This window comes from Haliaeetus albicilla, chromosome 6 (genome assembly GCF_947461875.1).
Source record: "Haliaeetus albicilla chromosome 6, bHalAlb1.1, whole genome shotgun sequence".
Lineage (NCBI taxonomy): Eukaryota > Metazoa > Chordata > Aves > Accipitriformes > Accipitridae > Haliaeetus > Haliaeetus albicilla.
Genome location: NC_091488.1, coordinates 11247831 through 11268395, shown reverse-complemented (window position 1 = coordinate 11268395; position 20565 = coordinate 11247831). Strand labels below are relative to the sequence as shown.

At 43.7% G+C, this 20565-nt stretch overlaps 1 protein-coding gene across 6 annotated transcripts in view; it reads right to left on the bottom strand.

The window, feature by feature from the left end:
• LOC104317218 (ICOS ligand-like) overlaps nt 1-10125 on the bottom strand; it is a 36725-nt gene extending 26600 nt beyond the window's left edge. For 4 of the 6 annotated variants that reach the window (XR_011324995.1, XR_011324996.1, XM_069785008.1 and 1 more), the window contains exons 1-3: nt 10024-10125; nt 9276-9426; nt 6632-6781 (exon numbers count right to left, since the gene is read on the bottom strand). The gene's annotated coding sequence lies outside the window, so the exon portion shown is untranslated. The remainder of the gene's footprint in view (nt 1-6631; nt 6782-9275; nt 9427-10023) is intronic. The other 2 variants (XM_069785009.1, XM_009917960.2) reach the window with 1 other exon arrangement.
• Nucleotides 10126-20565: the final 10440 nt, after the last annotated feature.

Here is a 20565-nt window from a genome sequence, read left to right as displayed (position 1 = left end):
GCTCTAGCTGAAGCATCCCTTGTGTGACATCTCCCTGCTCCCACCACACACGCTTATCTCCTTTGAATGTCTGCTCTTTCCATTGACTAACACCCTGTGAAATACCTTCTGATGGCATCTCCCATCAGGGTTTATTCCCAGGATGATCCAAGCCCATTATCTCCTTCTGCAAGGGCTGAACAGGCTGCAGCTCCGCTTGTTGTGATCCAGTAGCTCTGGGCAGCTGGAGGAGCTGGTTTGGCCTCTACAGTGCCATAACTAAGATAGACGCTTTTCTGCACACCAGCAGGTGCCAGTGGCACTTTTGTTTTGGCACCCTTCAAGCTCTTGGCTGGAGTTGTGCACAAGTGATGAGGCTTTGCATCACCTAGATAACTGTTTTTTGGAAATCCAGGAAAATGAGTTGGAACATTACAGTGATTAGGTCTGTGCCACTGATTTTGGAAATGCTATTAAGTAAGTGTGCTGTACAGCAGCAAACTGCTAGCTGGGCACACCATGTGCCGTTTTGTTCTAGCAACATCAAAAATGAAGATGCGTGTGAATGGAAATCTCATAATATCACCTCACAACTCTGCATCCTTGGATATCTTCCCCAAGAATGTCAGGGAACAGATATAGTTTGGGAGGCCACCCATAATTGAGCAGATGGTTATGACTATGTAGTTGCAGGGTCAGTCTCCTCAAATGTTTCTCTGTCCACGTATGCTAGAGCCATGACATAAACTTTGGGCATCCTAGTTGTGATAATTCTTAAACTATTTACTCTCAAGCTCTTGTCTGATAGTCTCTGCTTTAGTGATCTCTTAAGGTGCGTATTTACCCAATTCAGAGACAGAGGCAAGATCTTAGCTTTCTGTCATATCATAAACATTCTGAGAACTGTAAACATCAGTGAGTAGCCCTGCTTTCTGTGAGAGCAATACATGTAAAATACCAGCTGAAGGGACTGTAAATGTTTCTGTATATGTGAGGGATCATTGTTTGTCTTTGGATTTCTCTAACTAAAAGCTCCTGTTACACTTCTTTAAAAACAAAGACTACTTTCCTTTATTCAGTTCTTGCAGAAGATCCATTTAAAATCATAGGCCAAATACTTTAAAGTAGTTATTTATCCATGTGCAGAGTATAGAGGCAGGATGATACCTGTCTAGGTTCTCTGGCACCTTGTAGTAGGCTGTGGATATTTTGTTACTATAGAAGGGTTGTCCAGTCTTGCATGTCTCAAAGTACTTAGGAGTGGTTTTCTGATACAGTCAAACCCTCCTAAACCACAGTATTATTCAATGCACAGCTGTTACTGCTAGAGTGAACAATTGATTTTCTGCTTTGCTGTCAGATTCTAGGGAAGTAGCCACTTCTAGGGAGATGTCTGACAAAGCTGTAGCCAGGAGGGTTTTTGTCACTGTAATATGCCACTTGATTTTAGTCTTGACAGATGTAGCAACGGAGCAAGTCTTCCTGCTGCTGCTGGGGAGAGATATGCTCCCTGGGCCATCTCTGTTTCCCATAGCTGGGCTGCCTGGACCCACATCCTCTCTTGCCACTAACACTTCAGAAAACCCATCTTTCGGAGGTGGCCAAAACCTGAGTTCTGAGTATTTGTGGTAATGTATGACAAGACCTCAGGCCTCAGACATGACTAAGCTTGGAGTCAAAACTATACAGAAACTTTCATTTGGAAAGACGGGATTCCTTCTCCCACTTGTATTTGCTTACTAGTAGAAAGACCTGATGCATTTAATAAGAACTTAAGTTGATTGGTCTTTGATGATGGGAATGTGGAGATTACCTACTGCTTACCCAAACAGTGTCTTGTAATTTCAGCTGGGGAAGTGGGGAGAAGGGTGTTTAATGGCACTTGCTGTGCAACCTAGTGCATACCTAACTTTCACAGGAAAAGGGATGAGGTGTCCTCGGATAGGAAAGTACAAAGTGCTAATTGATTAGATAAGGCATTGCACTTAGTTAAATGGCAGCTGCCAAACATTTTGAGGACTCTTTTTATAATGCAGGCAAACAAAATATTTTGTTTGGATCTTTAGAGCACTATTAAATGGCATTAAACATTATGGCTGCCCTTTTTGTGGACACAAATGTTTCTTTGAGAGAATGTGTAATGGAACAAGCTTGTTTTTCTTCAGCTGTGAAAGCAGTATTCAGAAGACACCTGTAAATTAATATAGTGGCTTCATACCATGACTACCATGAAATCTGTAACTGTAGTGAGGTACTTGAAGGGTGAAATTAATTGTGTGGAGGATAATTTTTGAGGACAGAAGTTTCCCAAAGGAAAGATGCCCCAGCCAGACCTGCCATATGACCCTGCTAGCTCTTTAATTAGGTATCTTCTTTTGGTTTGAGAATATTAAGGCTTCATCCAGACTGTAGTGAAGCCACATCTTGGTGCCATAGAAGGAGTCTCTGCTTAGCAAGGTGCTGCTGCTCTCCTTGGCCTTAATGGACCCTAACTGTGGGCCCAAGAGCTGTTTATGGAGTCAGGTTTCCCCAGAGTGCACTTATTGGGTGGAAAACAATGCTCTAGTACAAATGAATACACTCTTTTTCGCTTCATTCCTCTGTGAGGAGTGAAGAAATGGGGGAGGAGGTAGTAAAATGAGTGTTATAGTATAGGCACTTTCATGACTTTTAGTCACAGATGAAATGGTGACCCCTGACTCTAGCTTGGTACAGCTATTTCTCAGCTTGTCTTGCAGAGGAGACCTTTCCAGGGAAACCTTTTAGCCTCAAAGTGTTTTAATTTTTTTTCTCCCTCTCTCCCAGCAGAGGACTTGGAAAATACAAGAGATGCAGCACAACACGGGTACCCCAGGGAGCTCTCATTCCCATCCTCTCAGCTGCATGTTGTTACAGTCTTTCTTGTCAAGAGAGATTCCTTCCTCATCACAAACAAACAAAAATCACTCTGGAAAAGAATATAAATTTGGCTATAGAACACAGTAGAAGCTTTGATAGATCCTAGTACAAAGGGGGTTTAAATAGATCCTAGTACAAAGGGGGTTTAAATTCCTACAGGGTCATGCTCTGCTTTCAAAAATCTCTTGGAGCTATAACTCCAATGCAGTTGCTGCAGGATGTGCAGATGTCTGAGCCAGCTTTTAAGCCACCGCTGTGCGTTTTGCTAACAGATGAGCAGCGTGTAGCAGTGCAGGAGTTGGAGCAGGCAGCAGTTAGAGTGTGGTTAGCCTGTGCCAAACGCTGTGCTGACCCAGGCAGCTGGCTGCAGCACTGCTGACTAGCTGTAATTTTGCCAGCTTGCAATAAGTGATTGAGCGAGGAGCACACAAGAGTGAGTTAACCATGCATTGGCCCTTGCTGGATACATGGTAGAGCTGAAAAAGTGGTGACGCTCCCTGTCGCCATCTCCTCTCACCTCTTGGGTTTCACAAATGCTTCTGGACACCTTTGTGGTTGTTTTGTTTTGTTTTGGAAGTCCTAAATGTGTATTTCTGGCGGGTGGAGGGGAGTGATGTGGCCATTAGGCAGATTCCTTCATCATAGCTATTTAGGAGATATGTCCTTCTCTGGATAGTAAAGTGCATTTGGGTAAGAGGAAATTGTCACCTTTCAGGAAGAGTTCATGGTAACTGCAAGAGACAGTAACTGCAAGATAAGTGTGTTCTGGGTGCAGTTCAGTGTTGTTTGCACTTCTTTTTTGCAGTAACGGGGAGGAAAGACAATGCTAGCTCTTCCAAAGCTGGGTAGCTGGAACATGCTGAGAGTCTGCAGATGTACACAATAGTCAGTTTGCATGCATGCAGGAATGCAGAAGGCAAAATACAGCAACTCCCTATAGACCCTGTAAATCTACTCTTTAAAAAGAACAACCAAGTTTAAACTGGGCTGCCTCAGCAAGGGAAATGTAGGGAGTTCTGGATGCTCTTCCCTTTCCTGATGGCAAAATAAAATAATTGTCTTTTCAGAAACGATGGCAAGGATCTGCTTGGCTCTAGCTCATATAGCTCTCTAACTGTGGTGACAGCTGACCTTGCTCTGGCAAGGCTACTGAGAAAGGAGCTGCAAACAAGTTTGCTTTTACAAAAACCTTCTGGTTCAGAACTTAAGCAGATGGCAACATAGAACATGGAGAAACTTGGATGTTAGGAAATGACATCTGGGAAGCCAGAGGTGAAGACATCATACTTCAAACACACTTAGTTGAGAAATACAGTTGGACTTGACAACTAACTAACTTTATTCATAAACTGAGGCGGGGGAGCAAATACCAGTCTCCTTCATCTCATTGTGCCTAGTCTTTCCAGCAGCCTTACAAGGAAATTTTAAGTGAACCAAAATAATATGGAAAACTGCACAATAATATATGCACAAGGAGGTGTGAGAAGAAAATATCTGCATGCAAAACTAAGGTATAGAAATAATTTAAAAAATTTAAAAAACCCAGTGGTCTCTGGATGGATGCTTTGCCTGTTTTCTCCATCCTACCCATTCTTTGTTAAAGTTGCACTCTTCAACTACACCAAGCAAAAGCTAAATTACGCCTGTCATCGGCACTCTTCATTTAAAGAACAAGAGTGAATTCAGAGTGAAACTTTGGTAAACTGCAGAAACCAAAACTAAAATACTTGAAGAGAATCCTTGCAAATGACACTGAGTCCTGTGGTTTCATCCACTGCAGGTGCTCTCTCAGGGTGCTACTGAGTGCTCTTAGTGTTACACTGCCTTAATGCCTGCTGCTCATTAGGCACACTGGGTACCTGTGTGTGGAAAATAATTCTGCTTTCCAGGTGTAGATTGCTATATGGATGCCATAGTCATAAGTTTTGGTGTTAACTCTTGATGCCTTTGTAGATCTGTGCAAATGGCATTTTACTCTTCTTGAAGTCTTGCTTGCAAGCTGTCGTTTCTGCTAACAGAGCAAGTGTCTCGCTGAAAGGGCATAGTTGAGCCACTTACAATAAGAGTAAAGGGTCCAGAGGATGTGGTAAAGCAAATCATATACAGGTAACATTTGCTGGAGTTTAAGCACAAGGCTGACAACATGGGTGCAAGGCTTTCCCTCCCACACATACCTGCAAGGACATGGACACTCTGAGACTGTGGATGAACTGAAGTAGTATCTGTTGCCAAAGGTGCTGTTGTTTTGTAACTAGGAAGGCTGTGGTGGGTCCATCTTTTCTGGTGTGCACAAGGGAATTTTTTTCCTGTGGTTGCTTTAAAAGCAAAACCAAAAAGCGGTAACCCACAGACGGGGGATTTAAAAATAATAATTAAAAAAAAGTGTGGCTTTAAGACAGTTGCCTCTGGGATGTTGGGAAATCTTAACTGAAGTTAGAGTGTGGTCAAATCCCTTGTAAGAAGTTGCATAATTTAACATGCACAAACTCAGCGCAAGTGTTCCACGCCTGGAAATTGCCTAGCTTGGAGTCCTTGAGCTAGCTATGTGTTTATTGTTTTTAAACTCTTTGTGCTGGGGAGGCAGAGTTGTTCTGAGCAACGTGCATTCCTAGGGGCTGAGAGGTACAGAGAGACCTCTGCAGTTTAGGACTTGTATATGTTCTAGTCTTTCTAGAATAGATTATATTTTCTCCAATTGGTGACTTCTCTTTTTTAACTTTCTTTACCCCTCCTCCCATAGTCAGCAGGCATCTTGAAACAGATAATGGCTAAGGAATATGCACTTTCTTCCTTCAGTCTTATTGGGCACCTCCTCAAAGATGCTGTCCTAGTACCAGCAATTTATTTTATTCTGTTACAGATAATTTTAGCAACTAGCATAGGGAAGGACTGGTAGAAAAGTCTGGTGGTTGGAATCAGAGTTTAGAATAAAGAAAATACAGACAATAGAGGGAAAGGCAGCTGAGAGAACAACCAAATCTGGAATGAGCTACAGCCATAAAACAGAGATTTCTTTTAGTGATGCTGAAGGTGGCAGTGGTTTTACTTGTTCAGCACTCTATGTGAGCAGGAAGGAAAACTTAAAAACACCCAAACAAAATCAAAAAGACCACCATCAAAACCAACCTCTCCTTTCACCCCCCAAGCAATAAACCCAAATAAAAACCCAAGCCAGTGTGAGTTCTGGCATGCATCTGCCATACCCCATAGGTGGTATGGATGCCTTGGGCCAGGGCTGAGCAGCCAAGGGTGTAACTCTGCTGTGCTGATCTGAGCTCCTCTCCCAGGCTGGGAGCAGCAGAGCCCCGTGAAGCGTGGTGGGGAGCTGCAATTAGCAACTCCGCATTGGCACAGGGAATTCACGCTGGTGCAAGACTACACTGAGACAGCAGCACTTCTCCAGACCCTGTTAGCGCAGGTGCCTTTGCACCATGCCTTGCTGTGTGGTTAAGATGCACCTGAAGGTGCTGAAGTGCCATTTTAAAGACATATGGGCAGACGCAAACTGAAATCAATGACTGGAAATTTTTGAGGCTCAGGTTGCTTTGAAAAATTTGACTGCAGATACATCTGCAGTGTATATACAGCCCCACATGCCTCTGAAAATTGTCAGTGTTCAGTGAGATATTTCACTAAGTATATATTCACGTTCAGTATGTGTGTGTATATATTTAATGGACAGTGGCAGGAAAAGTATCTCATTGTTTAGAGGATAGTTCATATTTTTTTCCTCTCCTCCCCTCTTTTCTCTCACCTGTTGAAACAAAGCTCTGTCCATTGACATGTGCCTGCAGTGTCCCGTCGCCTGGACTGGACTGCCACCTTCTGTGTATGTTTAGGAATGCTCAGCTTCCATAATGTGTGGTTGGCTCTATAGGCTCCTTGTCCTAAGTGGGAGTGAAGGCTGTAACACAGTTCAGAAAAGGAACGTAACTAGGGGTGTGAGAGACAGAAACCAGCTCAACTTTTTCAAAGGATTCTTAAATACTAATCATAGAAGCATAGAATGGATTGGAAGGGACCCTTAAAGATCAAGTCCAAACCCCCTGCCATGGGCAGGGACATCTTCCACTAGACCAGGTTGCTCAAAGCACTGTCCAACCTGACTTGAACATTTCCAGTGATGGGGCATACACAACTTCTCTAGGCAGCCTGTTCCAGTGTCCCACCACCCTCATCATAAAGAAATCTTTCTTATGTCCAATCTAAATCTACCCTCTTTCAGTTGAAAATTGTTGCCCCTTGTCCTGTTGTTACAGGCCCTGGTAAATAGTCTATTTCCATCTTCTTATAAACCCCCTTTAGGTACTGGAAGGCTGCTGTAAGGTCTCCCCTGAGCCTTCTCTTCTCCAGGCTGAACACCATCAACTCTCGGCCGTTCTTCAGAGGAGAGCTGTTCCAGCACTAACCATTTTTGTGGACCTCCTCTGGAGCTGCTCCAACAGGTCCATGCCTATCTTGTGCTAGCAGTAGGCTGTAGATGCTATGTACAATGATAAGGTGGGAAAAAGCCAGTGAGTCCCCTAAAGAGTTGACTGCACCATGTTGTGTGTGGGGGTTTTGTGTTTTGGGTTCTTTGTTTGTTTTTTGTAGTGTGTTTTTTTTTTTTAGCAATATATAGTTTTTTCTTTTGAAGAGTAAAATGTTCTTTCCCTCCCTTGCCCTGAGTGGCTTCTCTGGCAGACAAAGTGTCAAGAAATAGTGACTGTTCCACCAAAAGATTAGTCTCTTGAATGTAGTATACACATCCATGCAATCTTATTTTTGGACCTTTGTAACTGGAGACTCTTTTGTAGTGCGCATCTTGGTAAATATTTCAGTATCCTGGTCTGCATTACAAGAAGGCAGATTGGAGATGAAAATTTCCTACCATCTCCTCTCCCTTTCTAGAAAAAACTAATTAATTTCACTAGAAGGAAAAATCTGTGCTGATCTCTACCTTTACATTGCTTACACTTGTATTACTTACGCTTCTATTATCAAGTTTAAACTCACAACAATGGCAAGCTTTTTGATTTAATGAGAACTGAAATCTGTAGCTGTGTGGTTTCACTGCTTGCTCAGGGTTCAGTTTTAGTCAATTGGTGAAATACTTCTGTCAATTTAGCCTTCAAAAAGGCAAAATTGTCTGGCATGAGCTGGCTCTTGAGGGGCCTGAGTTCCAAGTTCACAGAGTGGTATGAGAAATTGGGCTTCATGACATCAGCTGCTTTGTACTTTTCCAAGGTGTCTCTCTTCTACCTTTCTCTCTCCCTGCATTACCTTCGTGGGTACAGTTCCTTCTGAAGAAGGGAAAAACTATCAAGAATAAAAATAGATTTTAAAATGGAGAAGTTGTTTTAAATACCTTGCTGTAGGGACTGGTATGTACATCTGTGGTTGTGTGTGGGGTTTTTTTATCCACCTAATATAAACCTTACATCAAAACTCAAAGGCAACAAGTTAGTCTGATACCTGCTTGTTCAACAGTACATTGTTATCTTTTTCAAAGTCTGCAAGCACTTGTAACAGAAACAATGGTGACTCATGACATGAGCAAATCCTCTTATGCGGTTGCTTGCCCTCGTTCTTGTCTTTTGACTCTTGGACTTCGTTTCTTCACTAGCTGCAAAATGAGACCTTGGGTTTTGTGCAGCACTGACTTTGTGACTGTGTGTGTGCTGCTCAGTACAATGGGACTCCTTACCTTCCTCGCACGGGGGGTTTTACCTGCTATTGCATGCTGTCAGTTTGTAGACGGGGACCATTCAGAACCTGAAATGTTATGTAGGGTTTCATTTTTGGTGTGACTACTGAATGTCTTGTCAGAGCCTTTTCTCTTACTCGGCTGACATTTTGAGGCAGTAGCTATGTTTGTTTTTTGTTTTTTGTTTGGTTTTTTTTTTTATTTTCAGCCTAGTGTTCATTCTCTGAACTTCACTACACTGAAATTCCCCATTTGGTCACTTCTGTTGGTTTATCATTCTGTTGGTGTGTCAGTGATGACTAAAGAAAAAGCACAGAAAAAAAGGCAAAACTGTACTTGGTGAGTAAATTAGTTGGAGATGCCTATTGGGGTGTCAGGTGAAAGCTGCCTTTGTTTTACCAGTAGCCTTAACCTCACTTCTCATTTTGCAGTCTAAGTGCACCCCAGCTGGCAGTCAGCAAAGGGGAGTGGAGTTACAGAGCTGAAACGTTTTAACTGGGAAACCCCTCGATCTGTATCTTTCCTTTCCAGCAAGCTGCCACTTACGACAAACTAAAAAAAACCACACAAACCCAGTTTGTTTCTTTTTCATTTTTCCCATGTCCACATCACCTGAAGCAATTGTAAAAGACCTTAGCCAAAAAGCCATAGCGCAGATATTGCAGTTTTAGCACCTTCTAGTACAAGACAGAAAACTTGATCTCTTACTTACCTATGTGGAATCTCTTGGTATTCTCTCTGAACGTGCTGAGATTCAAATGTGCTGCTGCTGTAAGGAGCCTCTGCCTTGAATGAGGAAATGCTGAGGCAAGGCAGGATGTGGAGCAATGACTCAGATATTGAAGGCTGTGTTTCTTGACTAGCTGAGGAATAAAAGGAATTTTTGACGGCGCTCACTACAGTGTGCTCAGCTGACGTAACGACTTGCTAGCTACCACTTTACCAATAGTAAAAGCTCAGGAACATTCAATATTTCACCTTTCATCTTTTCCCGAACTTTAGCTGCTTATGATAATGCAATGTTCTTGTATTGCAGTCCTTTCTAGGAGGACTATCTACCTTTTGTCAGATGAAATGTCCCTGTCAAGAATAAATTCTTTGCATGGATGTGCCACTTGAAGATGTTCAGAATAAGGATTTTGGTAGCGCTTCTGAGACAGCTCTTGCCTCTTAGTTCAAGCAGGTGCTTGAGACTTTACTTGGCCTTTTCCACTAGGAAAAGAAAATTATTTAAAAAAACCCAACCCAAACATGTCTCTTCTTACGATTAGTTTTAACTGATGTTCATGTGTTTAGTGTCCTATACACCTGAACACAGAGGCTACCACTTGCAGTTTCGAAGCTGGCCTTTCCAAGCTCTACTTTGTCAAAAAAACTCTGTCTCTCATTTGCTCTGCAATCAAGCACTTTTGTTTCACTGGCCCTCTGGTTTTGATGCACAGGTACCAAGTGATGTTTACCTCTTATGTTTTCAGCTAGCCATGGTAGAAATCTTTCTCCTTGAGAGAGCTCTTGCTTGCATCTTGCTGAGCTGTCAACTTGGCTGTGGGTGCCTGGCATACTCTATGTCATTTCATAAAGGAATTTAAGTTTTCTTTCTATGGGCATTTGTTAGCATGGCCGTTGCTTCACTGAGGTTTTGTTGCACATAGTTGTATAATTGCACAATTCACTCACGTATCAGAAATGGAAAAATATATTAGGTGGATTCTGTTCAACTCTTGTCTTTAAACTACCAGTTTCTGGGTTGTCTCTCTTGCATTGAATTCAATCCTTCTGATATATCTTTGTTTATTTTAAGAAGTGTGTGTATACACCTATAATACACTGTTAGTGTTGAACTTTTCTTTATATAAACATGCTATAAAAGGCATAGCAACTGATTTAAAATAACTAGCATTCCAAACGCTTTCCTCATTCATCTCAACTCCTCCTCTGCTTGGGTTAAGCAGAGCTAGCTATTTAATCATGCTGGATGAATTTAAATATTGGTATGTAATACTCATTTACAAAAAAATTGCTTAAACTTTAGAGTAAGTCTGAATTTTTTAGTATTAAACCAGAAGTTCAATAATTGAAGAAACTGTAGGAAATCATGTTTCATTATGCTAGAAAACAAACAAAACCCCCATCCTCTACTTAATGGTTTGAGAAGTAACACTTGATAAATTAGTCATCTTCATGGTAGTATTTCAGCAATACAGTTTCTCTACTCAAATGATGCTGTAATAGGATTGCTCATTCCCTCCTGTGACAGTGATGATCCCAAGTATTTCCTGAGGTACTTCACTTTTGGAAAGCTTTGAATGCCTGATATAACTTAACATTAGATGAGTGGTAAGACAGTACATATAAATAATTCTGAGTTAGTAGAAGTTGTTATCTGTCTGGCACTGAAGCACAAAAGTGGAAGGCTTCCAAGACTAAAATTTCTGATGAAGTACCAAAAACATCTATGGCCGCACTAATGTCAGGAGAAAGATGTATTGGGTTTTTTTCCCCCATGCTCTTCCGAAAGCTCGTTTCTTACAGGATACTACTCCACGAGCTCCTCTTGCATCCAAGTAGAAGTATTGTCCAAGTTAACACAATTCTTGGAATCTTACTCACAGATGCTATGTCCAACTCCAAGTAAAAGAAAATCACTGCATAACCAAGTCCAAGAATTTGAAATTACATCCTTAATGCTTCATGTGCCAATTCCTTCTTTATGTGCTTGGAACAGGTCTCTAAGATATTATGTAGCCCAGCCTAAATTTAAACCATCAGCTGAAGTAATTCCTCAGTGTGTCCAGTGACTTGAATAGCCTTTTTCAGTACATACCTTTAAAGTTCTATGTCACTAAGTACTCTGCATTTTTCTGGCGTCTGGTCTTTGAAGTGTACTGGCATGGTGATTAAGTACCATCTAGTAAAAAATAATAAGAACGGAAAGGCTGCTGTACTCCATCTTCTCCAGGATCTCTTCTCCAGGCTGAACAGTCCCAGCTCTCTCAGCCTTTCCTCACAGGAGAGATGCTCCAGCCTCTACATCATCTTTGTGGCCTTTCATTGCACTCTTTCCAGTCTGTCCATGTCTCTTGTACTGGGGAGCCCAGAACTGGACCCAGCACTCCAGGTGTGGCCTCACCAGTGCTGAGTTAGAGGGGAAGGATCACCTCCCTCAACTTGCTGGCAGTACTTTGCCTAATGCACCCCAGGATACCATTAGCCTCCTTTGCCACAAGGGCACACTGCTGGCTCATGTTCAACTTGTTGCCCACCAGCACACCCCCAGGGTCCTTTCTGCCAAGCTGCTTCCAAGCCGGGTGACCCCCAGCACGTACTGCTACATGGGCTTGCTCCTCCCAGGTGCAGGACTTTGCACTTCTCCTTGTTGAACTTCACGAGCTTCCCGTCAGCTCATTCTTTCATCCCATCAAGGTCTCTCTGGCTGGCAGCATGAGACTCTGGTGTATCAGCCACCCCTCCCAGTTTTATGTCATCAGCAAACCTGCTGAAGGTGCACTCTGTCCCATCATCCAGATCATTATTGAAGGCCTTGAACAGGACTGGACCCAGTGCTGACCCCTGGGACAAACTGCTAGTTACTGGCCTCCAACTAGATTGTGTTACTGATCACTGCCCTCTGGGCCAGGCTGTTCAGCCAGACTGCAGTCCACCTCGCCGTCTGCTCATCCAGCCCATGCTTCATCATCTTGTCTATGAGAACCTGAATGGGAGACAGTGTCAAAATTCTGCATAGGTGATGTCCACTGCTCTCCCCTCACCTACCAACCCAGACATTTCATTACGGAAGTTTATCAAATTGGTCAAACATTACTTACCCTCGGTGAATCCATGCTGACTACTCCTGATGACTTTCTTGTCCTTCATGTGCCTGGAAATGGTTTCCAAGATTAGCTGCTCTATTGCTTTCCCAGTGATCAAGGTGAGCCTGACTGGCCTGTAGTTCCCTGGATCCTCCTTCTTGCTCTTCTTGAAGATAGGAGTGACATTTGCTCTCCTGCAGTCCTCTGGCACTTCTCACAGTTGCCATGATCAATCAAAGATTACCAAAAGTAGCCTCGCAATGATATCTGCCAGCTCCCTCAGCACTCATGGGCGCATCCCATCAAGGCCTGTGGACTTATGTATGTTCAGTTTGCTTAAGTACTCCCTGACCTGATCCTCTTCCACCAAGGGTATGCCTTCCTTGCTCCAGACTTTCCCCTGGTCTCTGGGACCTGGGATTCTTGAAGGCCGATCTTTCTAGTAAAGGCTGAAGCAAAGAAGGTGTTCAGTATCTCTGCCTTTTCCATGTCCTGTGTAACCAGGTGTCCTGGTTTCAGCTGGGATAGAGTTAATTGCCTTCCTAGTAGCTGGTACAGTGCTATGTTTTGAGTTCAGTATGAGAAGAACATTGACAGCACTGATGTTTTCAGTTGCTAAGTAGTGTTTAGACTAAAGTCAAGGATTTTTCAGCTTCTCGTGCCCAGCCAGCGAGAAAGCTGGAGGGGCACAAGAAGTTGGCACAGGACACAGCCAGGGCAGCTGACCCAAACTGGCCAACAGGGTATTCCATACCATGGGACGTCATGTCTAGTATAGGAACTGGGGGGAGTGGGGGTGGGGGATCGCTGCTCAGGGACTGGCTGGGTGTCGGTCGGCGGGTGGTGAGCAATTGCACTGCGCGTCATTTGTACATTCCAATCCTTTTATTACTACTGTTGTCATTTTATTAGTGTTATCATTATCAGTATTAGTTTCTTCTTTTCTATTCTACTAAACCGTTCTTATCTCAACCCGGGAGTTTTACTTCTTTTCCCAATTTTCTCCTCCATCCCACTGGGTGAGTGAGCGGCTGTGTGGTGCTTAGTTGCTGGCTGGGGTTAAACCATGACACCAGGTCCCCTGTCTCCATTAGCAGTGGGTCCACGTTTTCCCTAGCAATTCTTTCCTTTTGTCTCCTATGTATGTATAGAAGCCTTTCTTGTTGTCTTTGACATCCTTGACTGGATCCAGTTCCAGGTGGATTTTGGCTTTCTTAACTATGTTTCTGCATGCTCAGACAGTGTCTGTTTATTCCTTCCAGGTTACCCATCCTTGCTTCCATCCTCTGTATGCTTCCTTTTTGTGTTTGAGTTTTGCCAGGAGCTCCTTGTTCATCCATGCAGGCCTCTTGGGATCATTTTTCTTACTTCCTACTCATTGGGATGGACTGAACACATATGTTGAGACAAGCTACCAAGTTGACATCAAATCCTTAAGCTGATCCATGCACTAAAGACCATTGCCTAATGACTTGTTGGTTTTCAGTCCCTGGGGCTGCTCACTTCAGTGTTTGGAGGTGTTCAAATGACCAGGAGCTTTTCCATGCTGCTTTTAGGTCATATAAATGTGCTTTCTTTTTTTCTTCTCTCTCTCCTGCCCAATTTGCTCTATCCTACATATTTGCTAAAAGGCTTCCAACAGAAGCAAAATACAGTCTCCTTTTCCACAGAATATAGCAATCCACTTTAGACAACTTCTTTGCTTTGTTACAAAACATAGCTGCCTACACATTTGCTAATTCAAACACTGTGAATCAAATGCTTTCCAAAGTCAAAGCCAGACTGTTTTTACCACGTATAGGTGAATGGATGGAAGAAGGGAGGGTTTATGTAGCTTAATCTCCAGTAACTGGAATATAAACTTGGATTCAACTAAGTACTGCTGTAGACTGGACAAGGGATCTGTGTAATTTCCTTTGGTGCAATGTTAGCATGTTGTAACCTTGCCATGTTCCTCTTTTAGTTGTATTTTTCCCTCTGCTTGTGTTTATAGTCAGAATGCTTCTGACCCTCCTGGCAGAGTACCCCCAAAAGTGAGTCACACATTGTTTGACTGTTATGCATCACCAGTCATTAATACTGATGACCTTACCTGGTGTTATCAATAAATCTGATTTTTTTCTTTCCCTCACTCCCCTTTTGTTTTTAGATGAAACAATATAAGCAGTCTTAATCAGGCTCACTTCAGAAGGAAAGTGCAAACTCCACTTCATTTGTCATTCTGAGCCCAAGACAGCAAGTTTTTTTGTGGGTAAGGCAGTATAGTCCAGCAGTACCTGTAGCTTGCCATGCTTGTCTTCTCTGCTTCATTCTGCTAAACCTTATTCCTTCTTCAGTCCAGGGGGGGAACAAAAAGACTATTTACACCAGGCTGGTGAGCACTTGAGATCTGTGTACCTTAATTGCTATTTTGGATTTGGCCGTAGACTGAGGCTTTCCAGCCTGTGAGAAGCATTCCCGGCTGTGACTGGTTTCGCTTGTTTCCGCTCATTTGAGGTATCACGGTCCATTCACATTACATGGCTAGGACTCTTCCTCCGGAACGAGGGCAGACACAGAGATATGAAGACATAATGAGTGCTCACACTGGCTTTCGAACCATTTGAGCAACTGCTGAGGTCCTTTGATGGTGCAACTAAAGTAGCAAAAATTGAAGAAGCATGTTCATTTGTAGATGAAGAGGCAACAGTCAGCAGTGTTGTCATCCAAGCCGAGAAATGTTCTTTTTAAGTTCTGGCAATAGGAGACACTTGGCAAGAAATATGCATATATGGCTGAGGCCTAATGACCTTGGATGTGCAAGCAGAAATGGGAACAAAAATTCAGCTTGACTGTGAGAAAGGAATGAGAGTGAAGCTGGGCTTTGCTACTTTTGTCAGTCTGATCCCTTAAGAGGCAAAGCTTCTAGGCTGATCGATTAGCTGCTTGCTCCTCTCTGAAGTCACTTTCCCCTTTTTTCAGAATGCACATAGGTGGCTGCCTGAGTGCTCAGGATCTCGGACTCTCAGGAGGGAGGATTCGTGCTTTTTCTGCAAAGGTGTTCATGATTGCATTTGCCACGAGGCTTCTGGGCTTTCCTGGGGAATAGCAGCAAGCACTGGGAGGTGTTGAAAGCAGAAGTCGCTCCACGTATCTCCGCTTTCCTCCCAGCATAAGCGAGACGGTAAAGAAATATTTCCTCGTGTCAAGTCTGAACCTCCAATCACAGAATATCTCAAGTTGGAAGGGACCTATAAGGATCATTGATTCCAACTCCCTGCTCCTTGCAGGACTACCTAAAACTAAACGATATGACTAAGAGTATCGCCCAGATGCTCTTTGAACTCGGACAGGTGTGGTGCCATGACCACTTCCCTGGGGAGCCTATTCCCTGCCGCAGCTTTGAATCATTCCCATGTGCCCTGTCACAGGATCTTAGGGAGAAGAGCTCGGCCCCTCCCTCTCCACATCCCCCCTCAGGAAGCTGTCGGGAGCAACAGGGTCACCCCTCAGCCTCCTTTTCTCCAAACTAGATAAAATGACATGGGCTGGCCTGCCTGGTTCAGTGAGCAGGGCAGGGGCTGAGTAGGCTGGGCAAGGACGCCTGCCCTTGCTGCAGCATGGGGAGCCTCGTTGGTGCTTGGTAGATCCTCATGGTGGGCAAGCTGTCATCATGGGCTTGAATCACCCCCCAGTTTTATATTGACCTTTGCAGCTTTTCTGCTGCTGCCCCATCTCTCCAGCCCTCCGAGTGATTGAGTGAAAAGGCATTTTCTTGCATTTCATCTCTCTGTGCTGGACTCTGGCACATCTCAAAGGGTGCAAATCTGATATTTACCTCTTTCTCAGCTGCTTCTTTTTCTTTCCTCCATTACAGCCACTGTTATGCTGTCCTACGCTGTGCTGGCCAAAACAGGGCTCACAAGCCTGCTCAGGGGTGGAAAGTTGAACTGGTGGTGGGAGTCTGGTGTTGTGCATGGGGCTGGTTCGGTAATGGTGGGGAGAGGGCTCTGCTCTGTCTAGAAATGCACAGGGAACATACCCACCTTCTGACAGGTATTTCACATTCCAGCCAGCTTATTTGCAACTATAATAAAATATTTGGGGATGTAACTGGGTTTCTCTCTGGCCCTGTGAACTGTATAAGCTAAGCACTGAATGCCCATCCTGTGCTCTCCATCAGAGGTACGTACTTTGGAGGTTCAGCATAGTCACAGTAATGTGATCTGTAATCCTTCAGAGATGCAGCTGGTCAGATTATTGCTAATTGTAGGAGTGGTTCTTTCATTTAGGCATGGCAGGGAAACCATGAAATCCAAGAGCAAAAGAACCTACAACTTGCTTTATGCAACACTAAGCATGCTGCGTGGTATCTTGTGTGAGTTTTGCTAAACCTAATACACACACTTCTAAACATGACCAATGAAACTGTTGCACCCAAGAACGCAACCCTCCATGAGTGACGGTCTTCCTCTAGACCTCATTTTTGGGTTGCTGAAGTTCATGTGTTCAGTTTGCCACTTCCTACCATGGAAGAGGAGCTGCCTGGGCCATTCCTATGGTTCATATTTGAGGTTGCTTTCCAGGAAGACTGTCAGCTTTGCTTTCTTCTAAATCAATTTTTGGCCCTGCCCAATGATCTAAGTCTGCATGCCAACCTTAAGACTTGTCTGCCATCTGTGTCTTACACAACTGCTGACAGCCACAGCAGCTTGAGTGTTCCTGAGCCTTGCTTGCCTTGTGCAAGGCAGGGCTAAATAAAGCATCATGCTTTTCTTAAGGCATGCAAATCTTTTTTTCCGTTGATCCCTGTGACAGCTTGGTTCACAAAGAGAGATGCCTTCTAGGGTTGACTGAACCATTAGCATGTGTTGAGACAAAACATCCTGGTTTAGCTCCTTACTGAGTGCAGCTGCTCCTCTTGCAGTGGCCATGGCCATGGTGGGAGCACTCCCTTCTTGCAGGGTCCTCCAGTCCTAGGGGCAAAGGAACTCCCGTTTCTGATCTTGATGAAATTTGAGCTTTGCTGAATATAGTACTGTAGCTCCAGCCACTCTCGCTGTTCTTTTGCAGAGGGCTTTTTGTTTCTGGAAGGTTATACTCTGTAAATGCTAGCAGCACTTAAAGTGCCAATTTTGCAGATGCTACCTGCAGTCCTTTACCCTGACCTATCAGAAATTGGTCTGACAGTGCAAAAATTGTTTAGTTTGGCAACAGCTGCTATGCTGTGAGTGATCGAAGGCCCTTATAGCCCAGTGCTCTGTCTGGCTGTAACCTGCATAAAGAGCAGGGTGAGCAGAGGCTTTGTGACTGGGGAAGCATATAGCAGTAACTCTCCAGATCTCTCCTTGGCCTTCACCTAGAAACAAAGTATTGATTTTTAGCAAAGTTTCATGAGAGAAGAGCACTTTTTCCTAGTGTGAAAGTTCAGGCAGGCTCTAATAACTGCCTGTGTAATGAAGTTGCTGGTGTTCTGCCAACATGCAGGGTGCAGCATCTCGAGAGGGCAAAACAAGTATGGACTGTCTTGGTAGTAAACAGTGACATTAGCTTTGACACGTTGGGTTGGGGGATAGACGGGATACTAATCTTTCCTCCCTGAAAAGTAAATAGCCTGAACGAAACCAGTGACGTTAGCATTGTGTTTGCATTTAGTCTGTGGCAGTCCTGCCGCTCAGACAAGGATGGGTGTTTGTTGCAGAAGCCATGTGATTTCTCCCTCATCTCCTTGCAAAATCTGATCTGCATTTGGCATGCTGCTCTGTTGCACTCACCTCTGTGCAATTGCACTGACTGCTTGCATGGAGTTTCCAGCCAGCAGAGATATGTTACACAATTATTTATCTACAGGCTGAGTGCTCTATCCCATCCCAGCATCTAGGTATGCAATGATTAAGATTATAGCACACTTTGTAAAATGCGTAGTGAGCAAAGTATAAGAGCGCTGGGCTGTAAAGCCAGACCTTCACAGGAGGGGTCCATTTCCAGCTTCAAAGAAAACTTTTTACCTGGCTTCTGCCTAGGTGCATAAGTTCAGTGGTTTTCTCCTAGCTGTGTGGAGCAGCATTGCCTAGAGACTAAACCAAACCAAAACTCCTTTCCTCCCCAAAGGCTTCTGAAAAGTATGCAGGCAGGGGCACACCTCTGGGCCTGGGATCCCACAGCTGTGGGGTGCCCAAGCCTGAGCACCTGTGACCTGGGCACATTGGAACCAGTTTTAATGCAAAAACTGGCTCTTACCAGCAGAGGTATTTGGTGTGTGGAATACCTGCTACTGCTTCCCAAGTCTTGAAGGCCTACCGATGAAGTAAATGTAGCCACAGAAATTGGTGGATTTCTTTTATGAAGTTTTCTGTTTCTGAGGAACAGTTTGTTTGACTTTGTTTGTTTAGAAATAATTTTCCATCTAGATAGCTTCACTTTTGAGCAATTCCTATTGCATCACAACCTAAGACACATGGCATAAAGCCTGTCAGTGGTTGTGGTGTTGCCAAAAACACTAACAAAAGGCACTGGCTCACTGTGTGCATGCCTGGTGGGTTTTGTGGTTGATAATTCCAGCCAGCCAGAGCATCTGCTTGTTAATAGGAGCTCTTCTTAAGCGCTATGTTTTTAAAAAAAAAAAATAAAAAAAAAAAATTCCCACATTGAGCTTCATCTCCAGAGGACTGGTGAAGTGTCACTGGGCTGGAACAGATTAAAAGACTTCTTCCCCCCCCCCCCTTTCTTCTTCCTACTCTCAGCGGGATAAAACTGTTCCATGTGAAATACCTTGCCAGGCAGCTGGTTTGCCTCATGGTAGGCATGAAAAATTCAACTTTAAATAAATAAACAAAATAACCTGAAGTTAAACAGAACAGATTTGTAGAGTTTGGGTTTTTTAAAAAATTTAGTCATTTGCTTTTTCCTGCTTGAAGGCACTTACTCCTCAGAGCTGAGCTGTGCCCTGTCATGCCAGGAATCCTGATGGGTTGCCCGCCTGCTGAGCAGAGACCTGGCACCGCGGCTCACCCTGGATGGGGATCCCTGGAGACTCGCCTGGTCCACAGCCACTTCTTCTGTTTCTCCAGTCCTTCAGTTTCTGGGCACGCTTTTCATGTGAACTGGTGCCAGGAGTCCAGGAGACCTTCCTGGGGTGCTGGGTCCCTGCCTCACCCTGTGTAGACACAGTCAGTGAATTTCTCTGGAAAGGATGGTCGTTACCTGGCCAGCCCTCTTGCCTTGTTCAGTAGATCAGGAACGAACACAGGGCTGGATTTTTCTCATGACTCTGATAAGAGAATTCAATAATGTAACTCAGATAAGAGAGCAACCCTCTGTGCTGCGGATAGTGCCAGATAGATATGGAAATATGAGCATATTTCATATTATACATATGAAAAACCAAAGAAAGGTCTTTAAAAGACTAGGTTTGTGATAGGATTTCTAACACTTTGCTGACACAGAGTTTAAAGTTACTGGCAGTTTATCGAACTAGTTTGAGCTGGCTAATAAGATTTCCAATAAGGTGATCAAGATCCTTTGTGTTTGCCCTGTGTTATAAAAGCAGCTACAGTGCTTTGGCAATAGTTCAGACATCTTGCACCTTTATCCCTTGACCTCTTTTTAGTTACTGTGCCTGCAGTAGTGATGTGTTTTAGAAGTTAGGTAAAATAATAATGGTAAGTCTGCCTGATAAAGAGACGAATTGAGAGGGATAGAATTACCTCTAGTCCAGCCTGATGCTGTGGAAAAGAAGCTTTTGCAAACAAATATGATTTTTGTTTTGAAACTACACGCTCAGCTTCGTAAGAGGGTTGGTATGCAACAGCATAGATCTCCTGCCAGAAGAAATTAAGAAGGAAATGTTAGCATTCACCCTCTGTCCACATTATGGCTGCATTAGTGTCGCTTCTTACTGACATATTCCTAAAAGTTTTCTGGTCTCAACTGAAAGACATTTTGCCGTCTTTTTCCTCTTTCCAGTTTTTTTAAGGGTAGACTTTTTGTGCAACAGATATGAAAGCATAGTCTAGCAGTTTATATGCAGTCCTATTCAAAAATAGTAAAAGGCTTGTGTTGACTTATGATGTGTACTGGGATGAATGCTGCAAAGAAGTAGACTTTCCAGTCCAGCAAGGAGACAAGGTCATCTCTGCATGCTGGAGATGTGAGTTCAAGCACCAAGTCAGCTACAGCCTTGTGTGTTACCCTACTTATGCTTATTAGCAT